Genomic DNA, 6,167 nt, shown 5'->3' on the forward strand with positions numbered 1-6,167 from the left:
GAATATGTCTGCAAGCTGCAGCTCAGTAGAACAATGAACAATCTGAAGTGCTCCCTTGTTCACTTGCTCCCTCAGAAAATGGAACTTGGCTTCTATATGCTTGCTTCTTCCATGCAGAACTGGATTTCTTGCTAAGCTTATAGCAGATTTGTTGTCTATGAGCAATTCTATAGGTCTGCTAACCTCTATCTCCATCTCTTTGAGTATATTTTCAAGCCATATTGCCTGACATGCTGCCATACACCCTGCAATATACTCAGACTCACAGGTTGACAATGCTACAACTGGTTGCTTCTTAGCACACCATGAAATTGGAGCATTCATAAACTTGAATAGGTACCCTGAAGTGCTCTTTCTATCTTGTCTGTCTCCACACCAATCAGCATCAGAATATGCTGTCAGCTCAATAGTGTTTTCATTTAAGCACTTAGGAAATAAAATGCCATACTGCAGTGTTCCTTTGATGTATCTCATCACTCTTTTGGCTGCTAGCAGGTGAGATACTCTTGGTTCACTCATGAATCTACTGATTATGCCAACTGCATATGCAATATCAGGCCTACTATTGCATAGATACCTCAGTGAACCAACAATTTGCTTGAACAATGTAGGATTCACAGGTTCTTCATCTTCATTCATCACCAGTTTTACATTTGTCTCAGCTGGTGATGATGATGGATTGCAGCTCATCATATTGAACCTCTTCAATATATCAGATGCATACTTCTTTTGATGCATCACCAATCCCTCTGCAACTTCAGTAAATTCCATGCCTAGAAAGTATGTCAATTTTCCTAAATCTGACATTTCAAACTCACTCATCATCTGTGATTTGAATGCTTCTATCTCATTCATATCACTACCAGTCACTATCAAATCATCAACATAAAGACAGATGAGTAGTTGATTACCTTCACTTCCTTTCTTCACATATACACCATACTCAGACTTGCATTTAACAAATTCTTGCTTCACAAGAAAGCTGTCAATTCTCTTGTTCCAAGCTCTTGGTGCCTGTTTCAATCCATAGAGAGCTTTGTGTAATCTGTACACCATATCCTCTTTCCCTTTGATTTTGAAACCTGGTGGCTGTGTCACATACACTTCTTCATCTAAAGGACCATTTAGAAAAGCAGATTTTACATCCAAATGATGCATTGGCCAGTTTCTTCCACAAGCTATAGCAACTATCAATCTCACAGTTTCCAATCTAGCAACTGGAGCATATACTTCAAAGTAATCCATACCAGCCTTCTGCATGAATCCCCTAGCCACTAATCTTGCTTTGTACTTGGCTACTTCACCATTTGGCTTCAGTTTCAATTTGAAAACCCACTTCACATCTATTGGTTTCTTACTAGCAGGCAGTTCAATCAACTTCCATGTGTTGTTTCTGTTGATTGAATTCAACTCCTCAATCATAGCATTCTTCCATACATCTTCATTCAATGCTGCTTCATAATTGATTGGTTCTGCATCTGCTAATAGTGCAAAATGAACAAATTCCCCTTCTTCATTAACTACATTATCTGGAATGACTTCATGTCCAGCTAATCTAGTTGAAGCAAATCTCTGTCTAACTGAAGTTCTTGTGACTTGATTCTCTTCAACATGCACTTCAGGTTGAACTTCAGTATCAAGTTGAACTTGTTCAACTTGATCATCATCTTCAATTATTGTGGGAATTGTGTGACTGGAACTCTTCTCTTTCTTAGTCCAATCCCATGCTTCATTTTCACAGATTTTTACATCTCTACTAATCACTATAGAGTGATTCAGAGGATGATACAATCTGTATGCACCTGTCTCATGATAGCCAACCAGTATCATAGGTTCACTCTTATCCCCCAACTTCCTTCTCTTTGCATCAGGGATATGCATATAGCACAATGAACCAAACACTCTTAAGTGTTTTGCTGACTGCTTGCATCCTAACCAAATTTCTTCAGGAATTTGATTAAGTTTCTTAGTGGGACATCTGTTTAAGATGTATGCTGCAGTTCTTACTGCTTCTCCCCAAAATGTATTAGGCATCTTCTTCATCTTTAGCATACTTCTGGTCATGTCAAGCAGGCTTCTATTCCTTCTTTCAGCCAAACCATTGTGTTGTGGAGTATAAGGAGCAGTGACTTCATGTACAATGCCATTGTCTTCACAAAACTTCTCAAACACCTTTGAGGTATACTCTCCACCACCATCAGTTCTTAAAATCTTAATGGATTTACCACTCTGTTTTTCAACTAAGATTTTAAACTTCTGGAACATATCAAATGCTTCACTTTTGGCCTTGATCAAATATAACCAGAGTTTTCTGCTAAACTCATCAACAAAACTGATGAAATATTTGTTTCCTCCTAATGAAGGAACCTCTAAAGGACCACACACATCTGAATATACAACATTAAGCAGCTCCTTTGATCTACTTGCTGAACTTGAACTGAATGCACTTCTTGGTTGCTTTCCCAACAAGCAAGTACCACAGACTGTGTTAGGTATCTCAATTTTAGGAACTCCCAGAATCATTTCTTTATCAACCAATTGATTAAGACCTCTAAAATTGAGATGACCAAATCTATAGTGCCATAACCAACTATCTTCATCTTTTACCATAGCAGATAAACAGTTCAGTTCTACAGCTTTCATATTGGTCTGAAAAGTTCTATTCTTTGCAAGAGGAGTTTTCAAAACTAACCTTTGATGATTATCAAACAACTTAAAGGTGTTGTCCTTCATAGTAACTGAGTATCCTTTCTGAATGAACTGACCTACACTCAGCAAATTGCACTGCATTCCAGGAACATAGAGAACTTCTTCAATTATTGCCACTTTCCCATTCTTTCCTTCAATAGCAATATTCCCCATTCCTTATGCAACCAAGACTCTATGATCTGCAAGCTTCACCTTTGTATTTCTTCCAGGATCCACTTCTCTTAACCATGTCTTGTTTCCTGTCATGTGATTAGAACAACCAGTATCTAAGAACCAACTTTCTGAATTGCAGCTCTCATTACTAGTTGTTGTAACCATCATGAATAATGATTCAGAATCTGAATCATCTTGTGCAATTTTGGCTTCCTCTTCATCATTTTTTGATTGCTTTCCTTTACCAGACCAGCATTCAGAGGCATAGTGTCCAAATTTCTCACATTTGAAACACTGAATCTTCTTCTTATCAACTTTCTTCTTTTGATTAGAATTTCCTTCCTTTGAAGATTCACCTTTATCAGATCCATTGTTCTTGCCTTTAGACCAGTTTCCTCCCTTAGAGTTTTTCTTCCCTTTCTTGAAGTTCTTCCTATCATAATCATCCTTTTTGATAGTTTGAACTTGCAGGGCTTGTTGAATTGATCTTTCATTGCTTCTTTCTGAAACCATCAATTCATGAGCTTCTAATGAACTCTGCAGCTCCTCAATCTTCAATGTCTTAACATCTTTTGATTCCTGAATTGCCACCACAATGAAATCAAACCTTGAAGATAGGGTCCTCATAATCTTTTCAACTATCTGTTGATCAGTGATAGCTTCACTACAAGCCTTCATCTGATTCACAAGATTGATGAGTTTAGAGATGTACTCAGAAATCTTCTGATCATCTTCCATTTGCATCAGCTCAAATTTCCTTCTCAGAGATTGAAGCTTAATCAACTTCACTTTATCATCACCTTCATGATACTTTGAAAGAATGTCCCATGCTTCCTTTGAACTCAGTGATTTTGAGATTCTTTCAAAGTTTCCTTCATCAAGACTTTGTTGAATCAAGAACAGAGCCTTGCAATCTTTCTTCTTCAATTCCTTTTGTGCGTTCCTTTGCACCTCAGTAGCATTCGCAGCTAATTCATGTATACCATCCTGCACAATTTCCAACAAATCTTGTGCTCCAAACAGATTCTTCATCACTGCACTCCATCTTTCCCAATTGCGTGCTTCAAGAATTGGAAGATGTGTGTTGAAACTGCTGCTACCATTCATGGTGATTCCTTCAGCGTTTCTTTCTACAAATTGCGTGATTGAAGATCTTGATTACCCCTTAGAACGAAACCAAAGGCTCTTGATGCCAATTTGATAGCGCAGAAAATCAGAAGCGGAAGCTTTGTTCAGAAGCAGTTGTTCAGAAGCAGTTCAGAAGCACTGTTCAGAAGCAGTTCAGAAGCACTGTTCAGAAGCAGTTCAGAAGCAGTTTCTGATTCTAAGGTTTTATGTGAATTAGAGAGAGAATTGAGAGAGAAGAAAGTTATGATGAATTTGTAAATGATCTTTATTGATTCTACATTATGAATGTACAAGATAATGGTCTTATATACAAGTCTAAACGTTGCTTGAAGCACAAGCAATGTAACAAACTCTAACAACCTTATTTGCTAACCTCTAACAAACTTGTAACAAACTTCATAACAAACTAAAACAAACTTGTGATTAACCACTGATTGTGATTATCACTGAAACTAAACTTGAATTAAAACAAACTAACAGTTCCTTCTCAAATGTGTCGATCGATCGGTGTTGGCTCCTCCAGAAAGTCCAACGATGGTATGTTATTTATGTTTAACATTGCGGGGGAGAAGTTCTTGGTGGTGGAACACAGATATTGTGTCAAGTGTTGGTAAAAATTTCACTTTGTATGAAATTTTTAGTAAATATTACCATGGACAAAACACGCTACTTTTTTCTCGTATTATTTGTCTCATGTTCAAATTTATTTTTTATATTTTTTTTCTACTTATCTTTCTCTCACTTAATGAAACATGGGAACATAATAAATCTTCATTCATGAAACCACGATCAACCCACATTTTCTACAATATTGTGGCTACGCGTGATCTTACTTTACTATGTCACCATATCACACACAAAAAGTCTTACAAGATATATTAATGTGTCCATTTTGACTTAAAGTTCCACATTAGATGCAAACAGGGGGCAGATCTATGTTAGGGCTATGTGGGGCTAAACCCCCGCATGTCCTTCCCTATTTTTTTAAAATATATTATAAAAATGGTAATAGTTATTTGGCTTAAATATGCAATTCGTCCCTGTAATTTGGACACGTTTTGATTTTCGTCCTTGTAAAAAAAAAATTAAAAACATCCTTGTAAAAAAAAATTGTTTTAAAAAGGTCTCTGGCCCCACTATTAAGTTGAAGTGGCATGGTTTTGGCCACGTGGCAGTTGCTGACTGTGCAATTTTTGCCACGTGGCATGCCACATAATTAATTTTTGTTTATTTTTTTTCAAAATTCTAAAAATTCATTTTTTAAATTAAAAAATCATAAAAAAAAACTGAAAATTAAATTTTTTGATTTTTAATTAATTTTTTTTTTCAAAATTTTGAAAATTCATTTTTTAAAATTTAAAAAATCGGAAAAAAAAAACTGAAAATTCATTTTTTTTAATTATGAAAATTAAATTTTGAGATTATATAATTTTTAATTTTATTTTTCTTAAATTTATTTCTAGATTTTAAAAACACTAATTTTCAAAAAATTTCTTCATATTGAAGAAACTATGATGAAACTTTTGATACATTCTATTGAAGAAACTATGTTAAGTGAAAATCCGTCATAGTAAAACATGATGAAGTTAAGATGTCTTCTTATAAGAAAATGTTTGTGCAAATTAGATGATGGGAACCAATTGTATGCAACCTTTAGGATGATGTTTAACATGTCCGGAGATGTGTTTAAAAGCATCAATTAGGATTCATCAAATAATAGTTCATGTGTAATATATCATATGTGCAAGACAAAAGTTCATAAATATAGATAAAGATTAAATCGATTTATTGAAATTAGTTTTTCGACATATCAATTCATTAAAAATATTCAATCAACCTAAGGTATCTAAACTCTAACATCTTGATTCTATATCAAATACAAAACATTGTCTTGACTAAAAATTATATTGTTGATGCTGAACGTCTTGATGTCGTAGAATGTAGACACATGCTCTCCAATGGACCATGAGAAAGTACATCAACAATTAACAATTAGATACAAATAAAAAAGAAAATCAACCCTATATTAATCTACAACCAATGATTAAATTTTTATGCTTTTAAAAAACATAAAATACTTGTTATTACAAAAAAAAAAATATGGGGAAAGAGACACATGAAAATAATGAAAAACAAATTGTCTATATATAGGGAAAAAAATCAAAACATGATCCATT

Source organism: Medicago truncatula, chromosome 7, assembly GCF_003473485.1.
Source record: "Medicago truncatula cultivar Jemalong A17 chromosome 7, MtrunA17r5.0-ANR, whole genome shotgun sequence".
NCBI lineage: Eukaryota > Viridiplantae > Streptophyta > Magnoliopsida > Fabales > Fabaceae > Medicago > Medicago truncatula.